The 17058-nt window shown below is 35.1% G+C and overlaps 1 long non-coding RNA gene across 1 annotated transcript; it reads right to left on the reverse strand.

The window, feature by feature from the left end:
* Positions 1-10211: 10211 nt before the first annotated feature.
* Positions 10212-10674, reverse strand: LOC141645904 (uncharacterized). Its single transcript, XR_012545219.1, has 3 exons — positions 10569-10674; positions 10424-10465; positions 10212-10300 (listed from the first exon to the last, which is right to left on the reverse strand). It is a non-coding gene; the product is annotated as an uncharacterized LOC141645904 (long non-coding RNA).
* Positions 10675-17058: the final 6384 nt, after the last annotated feature.

Below are 17058 nucleotides of genomic sequence, written 5' to 3' on the forward strand. Positions count from 1 at the left end.
TGGAATGAAGCGTAGATTTTGCTTATGAAATTATGATAGTGGTGGGATTGGGCAAAATTAATAAGACATGAAGAAGCCGACCTAATGGTTATACTTTCCTTTAAATAAACACAAGTCACGGTTTAAGGAATGTGAAGGCTCATCTCGTAACTTTTTTTTTTTTAATTTTAAAAGAGTAGTGTTAATTTACGAAACTAATTAGCGAAACACAACAACTTTATAGAGACGGACCACATGATGAGGGAGGGGAGTTATTTAATTTATATTTTCCGACAATCACAATATTACCATATTGTGAATGCTATTATTATAGTAATATAATATTCCTTATAATACCCACCAAATTTAGTGTGAGACGGTCTCTCAGAAGACCTCAGTCAAGTTATTTTTAGGCTGGGTGGAACCGGATAGGTACAACTTTTGGGTTCGAATCTGTTTCCAGATTTTTTTTTTTTTTTTTTTTTTTGTACGCGTTGGGATCGTTTATGCTTTATTAGATTTCGAACATTAGAGGTAAAAACCTTACCAGTAATTAAGGTGCAGAACGGCTACTTTAATTAGATCGGTGTCGTCATTGTATAACGAATAATTAACCTGGCCTTGCGCCGTTGCGCGGATTGCTTTTTGTTTGCTTGTTTTGTCAACTTTCATGAATAATTGAATACAATTAGAAAGGTGGTAGACATGAGATCAGACACCGTCACAAAATCAGCTGACAACGCCTACTGCCATGGCAAATGCTCAGGTGGATTATGTGTTCGGAAATGACTTGGTCGCCCTCCAACCGCCTTGAAACAAGGTACAAGGACGGCATGGATAATAGGCCTCGCTGACAGCATTCATCGTAACATAATACTCAAAGATCACACTTATATAGTTATGTTGCACACACGAAATCAGAAAAACAAAAAAAAATGTACCTCTAAAGTTCGAAATTTAGAGGTACAATTTTTTTGTTCTTGTAGATTTCAACACAATCATCGTAGTTATCCTTTTGTTCTTTGGATGATGAACGAATGGGTTGACCTCCGGATAAATTTAAGCCGCTTCTCTTGCATAAATAAGGGAAAGGCAAAAACCTAGTATCAAGGCCAAGATGACCCTCGTATCCCATCTCATTAAATTGTTTATTTTTAAGATTGTAACAACCGTATCTGTTATTAGTTGGTATACACAATAGTTCATGTGACGATCCTTTGGGGTAAGCAATAGGATGGTAAACCCCTTGGTTAGTAACGCTCATCAATTTAACCCAAGACTCTTTAGCACCGTATTCCTTCATAACCCAAATATCACAAGTCGACTTGTTCACAGCGTAACATGAAAAACGTAATTTTCCATCAAGCACACCTAGATAATATTGATTAGATGGAGTTGAGTTGGAACCGATTTGATCCAAAATAATATCAGACAAGAGTACATCATTAGACCATCGTTCAGCCTTGATATCAAAACAACCAATTCTCATGCGACCTCTACGATAACATATCATGACAAGTAAATGGTTTTGTACAAGGACGGGATCTCCAATCAATTCCGTTTTGGCCTCTTTATGCTCTATACGTTTCCATAAATTAGTTCTCAAACTATATACAATTACTTCCCTTACGCGAGAATCATAACGGGGATGATCGTAATAGACAAATCTGACAATTTTGAAATCGTCATTATTAAGTTCATCTGAGCAATGACACATCCCATATTGTACGCAGCTAGACCAACGGGGAACGGGAACTCTAGGGGTTATATGGTAAATAAGGGTTGTTGGGTTGAGCAAGATAACGCGGCCATATTTGATGAATCCGCACCCAATCAAGATGTAAGATTCAGAACAAGCCACAATCGATATGTTGGGTGGGCGCATCCCATTTTGAGGGTATAGGGTATGGGCAAAATTTAGGAGAGTATGGACCAGAGTCTAGTTCGTATATATAAAAGGTTTGGTTATTTCCCGGGACTATTAAGAGGCGATTATTGGCCTCGGAAAATAATGCATTGAATTCGGGGGATGAAATCTCGGTTAAAAAAGACTTGGAAACGCATTTGAAGCGTAGAACGGATTTAACGGGTAATTTGGGGAGTATATATACATGAGAATATTACTGCAATAGGGAGCTTAATTCTCGAAGATGGTTTAAGGGTTTTCGAACTTACATCCATTGGAATTCGAAAGGCTAGATTTGCTTGTAAGATACACAACACAAGGATTATAGTTGAGATGTAAACGTTGTTGAAATCTATTTATATATATATATATATATATATATATATATATATATATAGAGGCCGGATCCGGTGAGGCACCTCATTATGGCGAGGCGGCCGGCCTCACCAAATTCATTGATTAAACTTGGGGCGGACTGAATGTGGACTGATATTAAACGGGCTCATTCAATGTGGGCTGTCAATTCATCTTTTCCTATCAATTCGTCTTTTCTAAACATCTGAACAAATTTTCTTCACTAAGCTAGACTTTATTAACAAACATTCCTAATTTTTGATTAATATCGTGATTGTAGCGATTGTTCATAGATTCCAAACCCAAACTCCATAAACTAATAACGATTCATCAATTGCAGCGATTGTTCATAGATTCCAATTGATGAATTCCGTGAGGGTTGTGAAGCGATTAATATCGTGATTCCAATTGCAGCGATTTGCCGATCAACAAGCTACAGCAATAATATCGTGATTTCAGCAATTTCAGAAGACTTTATTCGATTAATTTGAAGGTAATTTCATCAAAATAACATATAACAACGTGATTTCAGCAATTTCAGAAGAAGATTTCGAATAATTTCGAGGTAATTTCATAATTTTGATCAAAATTGAGCTCGATTAATTTGTGTTTCAGTTTTAGTTTGTAAAATATTGTGATTGTAGTGGAATCGAAGGCTCAATTTTGTGTAATATAAGGCTCAATTTCGTATTTCGAGGTAATTTCATACGACCTCTCAACTTTCGACCCTAAAGATATGCTGAAAGCTGTGAGAGATTTCGAGGTAATTTCGTATGAGGAAAGTGTGGTGGGAATAGGTGATGATGGTATCCATGGAATGGGAACCAGAATTTCTGGTCATTCATATCAGTATTAGTTTACTGATAGCAAAGTCATTAGATCATATATTTAGAAGTAGAACGATGTATTTCTGGAATGACTCTTCTATTCTAGGCTCACAAAATCTGAATATTCCTTACAGGTATTCATCTATGGTGGGATTGGTCCATTGCATTCAGATGCTACTCTTGCCGGTATCGCAAAAGCTTTTGGTGTCCGTCTGGTGAGTGGAATTACTTTCCAAGGGAACTTTTGGCTTTTCTGATGGAGGAATACACATCAATGTTTTGGCTTTTGCTCAAGGTGCCTCATTCCATGGACTGAGTTTGGTATGCGCTCTTCTAGTTTGATCTACACTCTTAGGATGGTTCTCTGTTATAACTTGCTCCTTATTGAGACTAGTTTTGGATACAGTTAGCCACTGAGGAAGGATGTTTCTGTCATGGGTATTATGTTTCCTGGTTGTTTATTAGTAGACTCCTAAGCTTAGTTAGTATCTGTTCTGTACTAGTTTTACATTGTCAAACATTTTAAATTTCCAGAGGCAAAATTTTAAAAGTTAAGGAAAGACTGAATTCTATCTCCTTTCTTCCCGAGACCTAACGCCACTGAGCGAGTGAAGAGCGAGCAGGATATTCGGAGTTAACGCTGCCTGCATTTTTTCGATATACGTTATGACCTGATATTTTTTTCACATGCTGGAGATAATTTGTTGTCAAAAAAATATGAGTAGCTCAAGGTGGATAGATGAGTTTTTACTTGAATTCTGGGCAATCTGGGCAATCTGTGGTTGGGAGTTGTAAAGGAAGTTAAGGGCATGGTGGATTGGGCCACTCTTCACTCCTGCAGAGTCACTAAAGAAAGCTAAGTCCAACTTAAAATCTTAGTTATGTAGTTGTGCGTGCTACATTTTTGAAGCTAACCACCTATTGAACCGGACCTAACAAATTTGCTCCTTATTGAGACTAGTTTCACATTTTGAAACTAAAAGGTAATACACAAATTCTCATTATAGACGGACACTATCCGTCTATACGTATAGACGGATACCATTTTCCCTCACAAAATATCCATTTGCCATAAAATGGGAAGCACATGGGGGGTGCCCCACCTTGTCCCCCCTACCCATTTTATTAGAGGTCTTTACCCGTCTGTTCGCCCCACCCGTCTATACCAAGACCTATTGAAAGTAATATTGTGAAACGTGGACTGAGTTTGGTATGCGCTTTTAGAGCTTATATTGTGAAACTAAAAGATAATATTGTGAAACGTGGTCATAAATGGTTGAAATTATCTATTTTGTTCTTGTTCTTATTTTGTGAAGCCTAAACCTTATTTTGTGAATCCTACGACTTGTTTTGTGAAATTAGAAGGTAATATTGTGAAACTTGGTCATAAATTGGTTGAAATCACCTATTTTGCTCTTGTTCTTATTTTGTGAATCCTAGAGCCTGTTTTTGAATCTTAGACCTTGTTTTGTGAAATTAGAAGGTAATATTGTGAAACTTGGTCATAAATTGGTTGAAATCACCTATTTTGCTCGTATTCTTATTTTGTGAATCTTAGAGCTTGTTTTGTGAATCTTAGACCTTGTTTTGTGAATCTTAGAGCTTATATTGTGAAACTAAAAGGTAATATTGTGAAACGTGGTCATAAATGGTTGAAATTATCTATTTTGCTCTTCTTCTTATTTTGTGAAGCCTAGACCTTGTTTTGTGAATCCTACAGCTTGTTTTGTGAAATTAGAAGTTAATATTGTGAAACTTGGCCATAAATTGGTTGAAATCACCTATTTTGCTCTTGTTCATATTTTGCGAATCCTAGAGCCTGATTTGTGAATCTTAAACCTTGTTTTGTGAAATTAGAAGGTAATATTGTGAAACTTGGTCAAAAAGTGGTTGAAATCACCTATTTTTTTATTTTATTTTTTATTTTGTGAATTCTGGAGCCTGTTTTGTGAATCTTAGACCTTGTTTTGTGAATCTTAGAGCTTATATTGTGAAACTTGGTCATAAATTGGTTGAAATCACCTATTTTGCTCTTGTTCATATTTTGTGAATCCTAGAGCTTGTTTTGTGAATCTTAGACCTTATTTTGTGAAATTAGAAGCTAATATTGTGAAACTTGGTCATAAATTGGTTGAAATTACCTATTTTGCTCTTGTTCTTATTTTGTGAATCCTAGAGCCTGTTTTGTGAATCTTAGACCTTATTTTGTGAATTTTAGAACTTATATTGTGAAACTAAAAGGTAATATTGTGAGACGTGGTCATAAATGGTTGAAATTATCTATTTTGCTCTTGTTCTTATTTTGTGAAGCCTAAACCTTGTTTTGTGAATCCTACGGCTTGTTTTGTGAAATTAGAAGGTAATATTGTGAAACTTGGTCATAAATTGGTTGAAATCACCTATTTTGCTCTTGTTCTTATTTTGTGAATTCTAGAGCCTGTTTTGTGAATCTTAGACCTTGTTTTGTGAAATTAGAAGGTAATATTGTGAAACTTGGTCATAAATTGGTTGAAATCACCTATTTTGCTCTTGTTCATATTTTGCGAATCCTAGAGCCTGATTTGTGAATCTTAAACCTTGTTTTGTGAAATTAGAAGGTAATATTGTGAAACTTGGTCATAAATTGGTTGAAATCACCTATTTTTTTATTTTATTTTTTATTTTGTGAATTCTAGAGCCTATATTGTGAAACTAAAAGACAATATTGGTTGAAATCACCTATTTTGCTCTTGTTCACAAAATAAGGGATTCAACACATTAGAGCTTATATTGTGAAACTAAAAGGTAAAATTGTGAAACGTGGTCATAAATGGTTGAAATTATTTATTTTGCTATTGTTCTTTTTTTGTGAAACCTAGACCTTGTTTTGTGAATCTTAGAGCTTATATTGTGAAACTAAAAGACAATATTGTGAAACGTGGTCATAAATGGTTGAAATTATCTATTTTGATCTTGTTCTTATTTTGTGAATCTCAGACCTTATTTTGTGAATCTCAGACCTTGTTCAGTGAATCTGAGAGCTTGTTTTGTGAAACTTGGTCATCATAAGTGGTTAAAATCACCTTTTTTGCTCTTTTCCTTATTCGGTGAATCTCAGACCTTATTTTGTGAAACTCATACCTTATTCAGTGAATCTTAGGGCTTGTTTTGTGAAACTTGATCATCACACCTATTTTGCTCTTTTCTTCAGTCGTTCCTCTAATGGCAGGGGGAGCAGAGATAAGGGAACAACTCACATGATGAAAACTAGTGGAATGATTTAATTATTTTAAAACCAATTAGCTCAAATGGCAGAGCGTTGTGCAATGCACAAGGTGTGGGTTCGACTCCCATGTTGGTTATTGACTGCTACTGTTACTTCAAAGCCTAATTGGTATTTCTCTAGTGGACTTTGGGTTTTGGCCTTTTCTGTCATGTCCAATTGCACCAAATTTAGATAATTTCTAACATTGACTTTACAAAGGACTCAAAACTGTAATCCTTTGCTCCTTTAGTGGCTCTGCACGACGTTTTGGCTTATGCACGCTTGTTTGTGGACATCTAAGTTTGAGCTTCTTCTACTCATCCTCAATTTTGCACATCTGAGTACGGATTTGGCTAACTCATCCTCAATGTTATTGTATTTAAGTTTAATACACTAGATTCTTAAATTAACTAGGCTATATGAGATTCGAACTCATACCTTTGTGCAAGATTTGCACATTGCTCTCCCATTTGAGCTAATAGCCGTTAAGATATACGAGTACATAACAAAGATTAAATAAGGGGAATCTTAAGCTAATAGCCTTTAGATTCACACACAAGACACAACCCTCGCTAAACATCCCCGAGAAAAGGAGCAATTCATTAGCATAATAGCAAAATCATTAGCTTGCACCCAACAAAATTCAAGCTTTAATGCCAAAACAACTCAAACCCCAACAACATAGCAGCCCAACATATCACATTCATAACAAAGTCATTGTTTCAGCTACAAAACTACACTAATTTGGCCAACCTGAATTCTTACAAAACTGATTTAATTTGAACAAGTCAACTACATTAACCTAGAAGAAAACTAATTTAATTTGGACACAAAATCAGAAGAACAAGATTGAATCATCGCTTGCTGCATAATACCTCCCTTCATACTAGCAGTAGCCTCTCCAAGTAATAACAAAACAAGGTAAAAGTTTCAGGTCAAGTTTAGCAGTAGTAGATTCAGGTCAAGCGCATTCAAAGTATAAACAGAAGCAATGGAACAATCAAGCAACAACACATTTTAAAAGACATAGTAGCTACTGAAATTGATTAAAACCTTCGAAAACAAAATAACATACAACACATTTTACCAGAATATGGTGTCCTTCAATAAATACTCTACTTAATTAAACTAAAAAAAATAACTAGAAAGTCCAGAATATGAAAACTTGATCAAGTACCTTGTATGTCAAAAAGTCCATCTGCAGACAATGAGAAGAAAGCAAAATCGAGAATACCGAACAAGTAATCTTTTGAATGATTAATGTCCCTGGTAGAAAAAGCTTAAAAAGGGGGGAAAAAGCATACTGAGCTAGTAATATGAGCTTTGGTTACAACATAATTTGCATCTAAAATCATGTTGGCTTTATAAATGCCTTTGGTTACAACATAATTTGTATCTAAAATCATGTTGGCTTTATAAATGCCTGTAGTTCTTAACACATGTAGATGTATTTGGACTGAGAGGGATTCAATCATCTTCGTCAACATATTCCCTATAGAGTATAAGAGGGGATAGTTTATAGAGTTTCTCTATAGAAAAAGGCCAAGCTTCGGATGATGCAGTTACCCTAAATCATGGCAATCTGATCCCTTTGACTAGTCTAGCTTGAAGATCAGCTTTGGTCGATGATAACCTAAATATAAATTACTCGGCTAGAGGGAAAATGTTGTATAGGACCTAGTTCATAATTTTTGGTACAATAGGCAGTCTAAAGAGCTTCTTTTGTAATTTGTAAATCCCTAACGCACTACTTCCTTTTTCCCTCACGCAGAGAGCATCTTATGCTTCAACTAATTTGTGTTGAATAGCACACATTTTGATTAAAGCTTAAGGAAATCACAATGATCTGGCAATACAATTACTCATTCTACGTTCTTTGACAAATGCACTATATATCAAGGCAAGTTTATCGAATCGTACATCCAAACCAAATACCCAAACATGTCAAAGACATTAATTGCTTTTTCCTGTGTATTTAAACAGCAGATATAACAAATCCTATAAATTCAAACTGCATCAAGCTAAAAAAACCTTACTGAGCAACACTGTTAATCCTTCCTTTGCGCTTGCAACGTTAGAATTAATTCGTTGTCCTTCGTTTAAAGAGGAACAAGAAAGTTTCAATAGCTACTACATAGCATAATATTCAGACAGAATAGTTTCAAAAATACATATAAACCAACAGTCCAACATTACCTTTTGAATGAGCATCCTCTTGAATATCTGAGCTCTTAAAACAGACATAACTTTTTCCCATATTTTACTCATGTTTATGACAAAAATCAGAGTAAAAACCAGAGATGACGTTTAAGCAATTAAAAGATAGACCTATAGTCCGTCTTGATCTTTTAAAAAAAAGCTGCAAGTATGAGAAAAATTACCACTTATCGTAAGGAGTTCACATTGAACGGAGTTTCGTCTTGGTCGGACCGCCTTTGTCCCCAAAGCTAATCCTTCCGACCCCATCACGCCCAAAACACATGGAGAAGGAATCGGATGTGAAACCTTCTCTAGATAGTATCTTTGGTCTTGATATGTTCTCCATACCAAGTCCAAATAAACCATTAGGAGTTGCCACATCCAGGAATGAGCCAGTTTGAACTCGTCCATAGCTGTAGATGCCTATATTAGTTTAAAAAGTGTAGAATAATTGCAAGAATGCAAATGCTGACAACAGCTTAACACATGAGAAACCTTTTAAAATATTAGTGTGCGACGTCAATGTCAGTTAACTAATTCAAATATATAAACGAAGCTTATCCGAGTTCATTTGGTGTACTGAATCAAAGTATCAAACTGCTTAAGCTAAATTCAGTTTCAAGGAATCAAGTAAAAGACAGGTTTTAGTTTGATGAACCAAAGACATGTCTTAATTCATACATACTCGAAACTTTTGCATTCTCCAAGTGCTTAAGCCGTATTTGGTTAATATTACCACTTTATGAGTGATTAAATAGAAAATTTTCAATAATAAAACAACTGTGTTTGGTGAATATTCATTCCCGTTTTACGAGCAATACGAAAGAAAGTTATCCTACAGTATGAAAATAATTAGATATCTTTGACATTTGTGGGAGAATACCTTGACGAATCAAATTCGGTAAAGATTTGAGAAATCCAATTGACAAAAGCCGTGGCCTGAATTTGTTCACTGCTAACAAAACCTCATTCCGAAACAGTCAATCATAATGACAGAACACATAACACAGTCAATCCAGTTCCCTGCAACGTGAAGTTAATATCCCATAGTCATATCTAATTAACATTAAAACTTCAAGAAGTAGTAACCGGCAGACAGAGAGATCAAAACAAAAACTAATACTTCCTCCATTTCACTCAATTACCCCCACCTGACACTTTCCCTCTCACAACAATTTATACGGAAAGTTAGTTTTTGCTCCACCGGAAGGGAAATAAGGAGTACAGGTTCGGCCAAAAAGACGAAAAGATATCATTGGTCAGTAAGAGCCTAAGACACTCGGACTCGCACAGGAATTGAGTGACTTGGGAATCCAACACTTTTTCAGAAGTTTGCTTAAAGCACAAAATTAAGTGACTTGGGAATCCAGTTTCACAAAATTAAGTGACTTGGGAATCCAACACTTTTTCAGGAATTGAGTGACTTGGGAATCCAGTTTCACAAACTAAGCTAGAGGATTCACAAATTAAGCTGTAGGATTCACAAAATTTGTAAGTAAACAATTGCACAAAATTAAGTTCAAGTTTCACCAAAAGACTTTCTAGTTTCACCAATTAAAGTCTAAGTTTCACTGAATCAGGTCCAAGTTTCACAAAACAAAGGATAGCATTCACGAATTATGAATTGAAAACATTAAGGTGAAAATACGGAATGAAAGTACAGTGACAATGGTGAAAACTAGATGAATCGGAGAAGACGAGATGAAAATAACGGATGAATTGAAATGAATACTATTGAATCAAAAGTACCTAAATCGACTGTGCTTGATTATGATCAATGACGATTACAACCTGCATGAAAACAAAGTAATTAGTATTGAAAGGACTGTGATAATGGCGAAAAGGACTTGAATCAGAGAAGACGGAATGAAAATTACGGATGAATTGAAACGAATACTATTGAATCAAAAATACCTAAATCGATTGTGCTTGATTATGATTAATGACGATTACAACCTGCATGAAACAAATAATTAGTATTGAAAGGACTGTGATAATGGCGAAAATGAGATGAATCAGAGAAGACGAAATGAAAATTACGGATGAATTGAAAGGAAACCTATTGAATCTAAGCGTTAATGGCGAGTCGGAAGCTAAGCGTGTTGGTTAGAAAATTACGGATGAATCAGGACTGTGATAATGGAGGTCGGAAGCCAAGCGTTAATGGCGAGATGAAGATGATGAAGACGAGTTGAAGAGAGAGATAGAGGACAGAGTAAATGAACAAAGTAAATGATTGAGGGTCAGAGAAAATGTGTGTTGGTTAGAATTATATAGGGACACGTGGCATCATCTGGTGAGTTAGATCCGACGGTTTAGGATGGGTACAGCTGCCTCACCCTAAGAAGGGTGCCTCACATGATTCAATCTCTCTATATATATATATATATATATATATATATATATATATATATAGTGATAAGATCATTTGAGTCCATGTCTTACACTTGAGTCCATAAGTCCTCCTTATAGCCATTGGATGAAGAAGATGGAGGGTTGAGATTGGAAGCAAAAAAAGGATGGTTAATGTCTAATTAAACACTTCCCCTCTCTACTTTACTAATCCATACTAATTAAATTTTAATCCACTATATAAGATTTATTTTTCCACCAACTTCTCTCTCATTCACACAATTCACTTCTCTACTCCCTCTCTAAAACCCAAATTAATTCAAAACCCAAATAATTCTCTCATCCAAAAAAACCCAAATAATTCAAAATCTAAAAAATAAAAAAAATTCCCTCCATTTTACCACCCACCCACCCACCCTCGTGGCCACCGCCACCCACTCCCACACTCCTCCTATTCTCCCATCTTCGCTTCCACACTCCTCCTATTCTCCCACACCACAACACCCTTCCCGCAACCACCCACACAACAACCACGACTCCCACGGCCACCACCCACCCATCCCCGTGGCCACGCACCATACTCCTCTTCCACTTTCTTTGTCCTCCTCTTCTCACCCACCACTGCTGACGCCGACCACCCCACCAACGCACATTCCCCACCACCGTCCACCGCCCACCGCCCACAACCCACATCGACCACCATATCTGCCACAACAACACACAACCGCCACCTTTCTCCCCGGCGCCCCACCTCACCGAGAACCCCAACATCATCCTCCTTCGTCCTTCGTCTCTTATCCGAGATCCGAAAAGTAGTGGTGGTCGTGGGGTCGGTGGTGGCGTGTCGTGCGGCTGGTTGTGGTTTTTTTTTTTTTTTTTCCGTTTTTTCTTGGTTGGTCTGTAGTCTCGGATCTTTAAGATCCACTTTTTTCTTCTTTTTTTCAAATTTTGTTATATTATTTTCTTTTTCTTTATCTGACAAATGCTGCTATTGTTATGTGGTTATGAGTGCATCACAAGAGAAACCAATAGGAGAGGCATGGGTGAATCATTTGCATCCACCTTTTTCCAGATTTTGTTTTTATTTATTTTTCATTTTTTTTAATAAGATCTTATTTGTATTTTCTTTGTCTTGTTACTTGAAATTTTTTTTAGTGTGTTACTATGACATTGAATATATTTTTGAAATTTTAGATCTATGTTTTGAAAACAAATTGTAATTTTTGTTTATTTTTTTGTCTTTTTACATGGATTTTTTTTATTTTGGGTGTTAGTATGACATTAGTTTTGATTTTGGGTATCTTGTTACATATCATTTTAGAATTACACTTTTTTCTGTTAAAATTATACTTTTTTTCGTTAGAATAACACTTTTTTCGGCTAAAATTACACTTTTTGTTGTTAGAATTACACTTTTTTCCGTTAGATTTACACTTTTTTCTGTTAAAATTACACTTTCTTCATTAAAATTACACTTTTCTTCATTAAAATTACACTTTTTGTTTTTGTTAAAATTACACTTTTTGTTGTTAGAATTACACTTTTTTCCGTTAGAATTACACTTTTTTTTGTTAAAATTACACTTTTTTTTTATTAAAATAACAGTTTTTCGGCTAGAATAACACTTTTTTTTTGGAATAACACTTTTTTCAGCTAGAATAGCACTTTTTTTAAATTTGGAATAACACTTTTTTTCGTTATAATTACACTTTTTTCTAATGAAAAAAAGTGTAATTCTAGCAGAAAAAAGTGTAATTCTAACGGAAAAAAATATAATTCTAACAGAAAAAAGTGTAATTCTAACGAAAAAAAGTGTAATTCTAAAGAAAAAAGTGTTATTCTTGAAGAAAAAAAGTGTTTACCGTTAAAATTACACTTTTTTCTTTAGAATTACATTTTCTTTCGTTAGAATTACACTTTTTCTCGTTAGAATTACACTTTTTTTCTCGCTAGAATTACACTTTTTTTCATTAAAATTACACTTTTTCCTGCTAGAATTACACTTTTTTTCGTTAGAATTACACTTTTTTTCGTTAGAATTACACTTTTTCTGCTAGAATTACCCTTACTTCTATTGGACTAATGTTACACTCTCAATGGACTTGGTTATATTCTCATTGGACTTATGGACTAATGTTACACTCTCAATGGACTAAAATTACATTCTCGTTGGATTTGAAATTATACTTTTCTTGACTAAAATTACACTTTTTACGGACTAAAATTACATTCTCCTGGACTAAAATAACAAATTCATTGGACTGAAATTACACTTATATGGACTAAAATAACACTTTTTGTTGTTAAAATAACACTCTTAAAATGCTAAAATTACAATAACTTGTGATAAAATGACAAAAATTCAAAATATTATTCGTTAAAATCACTCGGAAAAGATTGAAGTTAAACTTGTAAAACGCTAAATTCTCGAAAATATTTCTTAAAATTACACTTTTTGCCGTTAGAATTACACTCGTAAAATCCTAAAATGTCGAAAACTTGTCTCGAAAAAAAAAAAACGAAAAAAACGAAACAAATAAAAACTTGTCTCGAAAAAAAAAACGAAAAAAATCGAAACTGGAAAAATGTTAACAAAATTTTCATAAACTTTGAAGTATAAGACAAAATATGGTGTTAATTGTGTATGATAATGAATTAGTGAATGTATTATTAAAACTAGAGAGAGAAGTGAATTCATTAGTGTTAAGTGTGTTTTTTGTTTTCAATCTCAACCTTCCACCATGCATGATCCAAGGGTTGTGGGAAGGACTTATGGACTCAAAAAAAAAAAGGGACTTAGAAGAACTTTGCTCTATATATATATATATATATATATATATATATATATATATATATATATATAGGGTTGGGGTCAGGTGCGAACTTGCGAACCGTACGAACTACTCAGATACACAATATAATACTTCCAGATACACAAGTTAGTACTTTCAGATACACATACAACTACCCTCAGATACACATGGTATAAATACTAGATACACATGTATCCCGTAGTAATACTATGTGTATCCGGGCCGGTATTATGTGTATCTACCGCTCCACTAGGATAAAGCCCACCACCACCCACCACCATTACTGCCGTCACCATCACCACCCCCACCGCCAGCCTACCACCCTCACCGCCATCTTACCACCACCATGACGACCGCCACCTTACCATCACGACCACCATCTGACCACCACCATCAACACCGACAACTTACCACCATCATCACAACCGCAAGACTACCACCGCCATACAAATGCAACTATCCTAACACCAATACCACCACCACGACCAAAATCTGACGTGAATTTCATGACCACCACCACCCCAACGCCATTCTCTCTCCGCAATTTTACCACCATCATCACCACCGCAAGCCTTGTCGGTGTACAGAACTTTTTTTTTTTCGAAATTTGAGATCTCAATGTCGTATCTCCGATATAACATTCACCCGACATCCCACATAGCCACTCTAAGCCATCTTACCACCTGAACTACCACAAACCATAGCCACTGGCCCACCGTCACTACTCACTAGTAGAATCGAATTTCGCCGACGAGGATGTTTCCAGATTTGAAGTTTTATGACCTTACCAGGAAAAGCATTATTTTTTCGAAATTTTAATTCGTTTTATGTAGATCTAGGAATAGTCTACTGCAGGTAGACGACGTGTGTTTGTTTTGCCGGCGAGGTGATCGGGACTGGAGTTGTGAAGGGAGAAAACTATAAAGGGGTGAAGGCAATTGACTATTATTTTGGTTTTCGAAGTCGTCGGTGTAGTGGGTAGTGGTCGGTGGTTGGTCGTCGTTGATGGTGTTGATCGGCGGTGGGGCATTGATCAGTGGTGAAATGAATGGGAGAATAATTGAATAAAGATGGAAGGAGGATGGGTTAGGGAGACGGGTTTGTTTCATTGTTTAAGGGGTAATCAGGGCCTTCCATTTGACTATATCCAATGGTTATTAATGAGTTCGTACAGTTCGCATTGAACTATAAGTTCGTACAAGATCCTAATTCTATATATATATATATATATATATATATATATATATATATATAGTGTCAAGTTCTTCTAAGTCCCCTTTTTTTTTTGAGTCCATAAGTCCCTCCCACTAGGGGAGAGTATGGATCAGATATCCGATCCGAAACCGACTTTCGGTTCGGATATCCGATCCGAAAAGCCAAAATTTCATTATCCATTATCTGATCCGAAATGATCGGATATCCGATTTTTACTATCCGGAAATATCGGATCAGGTATCCGATTATCCAATATTGATCCGAAAAATCCAAAATTTCATTGTTTACCCGCAAAATCTAACATAACTTGCTTCATTATCAAATTTGTGAAACACAAAAAATCGAAATCAATGCATTCAATAGACAAACAATAAAGAAAAAATATCTTACATAAAATTAGTATAAGATCTGAATTTTAATATATGAAATAAGGGGAAAAAAATATGTAGTGGTGGTTGTTGCGTCGTCGGTGGTGATGCAGGTGGTGATAGAGTGAAGAGGTGGATGAGTGAAGCAGATGGAGTTTGGGAGAAATATGTAGCGGTGGTGTTCGATCGACGGTAACAGCGATGGACGAATGAAGCGGTGGTATGTGGCCGTTGTTGGCGTTCTCACATGCGGCGGCGGCGTTGCGGTCGTCATGAGTGAAGGCGTCAGATCCGGCGTCGCCGAGTTGACTCGCTGGTGTTGATGGGTCAAAAGTAACTAGTGGTTGATGGAGTGATGTTGTAATGATCTTTCTTCATTATTCTTCAAACTTGATTTAAGAGATTTGGGTAAAATAGAAGGAGAAGATGAGGAAGACGCACATGGTTGATGGAGTGATGTATAAAAATGAAAGGGGATTTTAGGGTTTGCACTAATGTGTGTTATTTATATGGTAGGCTATTTTGTTAAAAGGGCCCAATGTAGAAAAACTAGGAAAATCAGTTGTATTTGAAGGCCCAAATGTGATGGGTAAAATATTATTTTCTAGAAAAAAAAGTTAAAGGTTAAGTTTGGATCGGATACGGATATCCGAAAATTTTTGGACTACTATCCGATATCTGATCCGTATCCGAAATTTTCGGATCGGATATCCGATCCAAATGTATTTTCGGATCAGATATCCGCTTTTTCGGATCAAATACGGATCGGATCTCGGATCAGTTCGGATAATCGGATTTTTTGCTCTGCCCTACCTCCCACAACCCTTGGATCATGCATGGTGGAAGGTTGAGATTGAAAGCAAAAAACACACTTAACACTAATTAATTCACTTCTCTCTCTAGTTTTAATAATACATTCACTAATTCATTATCATACACAATTAACACCATATTTTGTCTTATACTTCAAAGTTTATGAAAATTTTGTTAACATTTTTCCTGTTTCAGTTTTTTTCGTTTTTTTTTTTTTCGAGACAAGTTTTTTTTGTTTGTTTTTTTTTTTCGAGACAAGTTTTCGACATTTTAGGATTTTACGAGTGTAATTCTAACAGCAAAAAGTGTAATTTTAAGGAATATTTTCGAGAATTTAGCGTTTTACAAGTTTAACTTCAATCTTTTCCGAGTGATTTTAACGAATAATATTTTGAATTTTTGTAATTTTATCACAAGTTATTGTAATTTAGCATTTTACGAGTGTTATTTTAATGACAAAAAGTGTTATTTTAGTCCAGGTAAGTGTAATTTCAGTCCAATGAGATTGTTATTTTTAGTCAAGGAGAATGTAATTTTAGTCCAAAAAAAGTGTAATTTTAGTCCAGAAAAGTGTAATTCCAGTCCAATGAGAATGTAATTTTAGTCCATTGAGAATGTAACATTAGTCCAATGAGAATATAACCAAGTCCATTGAGAGTGTAACATTAGTCCAATAGAGGTAAGTGTAATTCTAACAGAAAAAACTGTAATTCTAACAACAAAAAATGTAATTCTAACAACAAAAAGTGTAATTTTAGCCGAAAAAAGTGTTATTCTAGCAAAAAAAAATATAATTTTAACAGAAAAAAGTGTAATTCTAACAACAAAAAGTGTAATTTTAGCCAAAAAAAGTGTTATTCTAGCAAAAGAAAGTGTAATTTTAACAGAAAAAAGTGTAATTCTAACAACAAAAAGTGTAATTTTAGCCTAAAAAAGTGTTATTCTAGCAAAAAAAAGTATAATTTTAACAGAAAAAAGTGTAATTTTA

Source organism: Silene latifolia, chromosome 3 (assembly GCF_048544455.1).
Source record: "Silene latifolia isolate original U9 population chromosome 3, ASM4854445v1, whole genome shotgun sequence".
Classification (NCBI taxonomy): Eukaryota; Viridiplantae; Streptophyta; class Magnoliopsida; order Caryophyllales; family Caryophyllaceae; genus Silene; species Silene latifolia.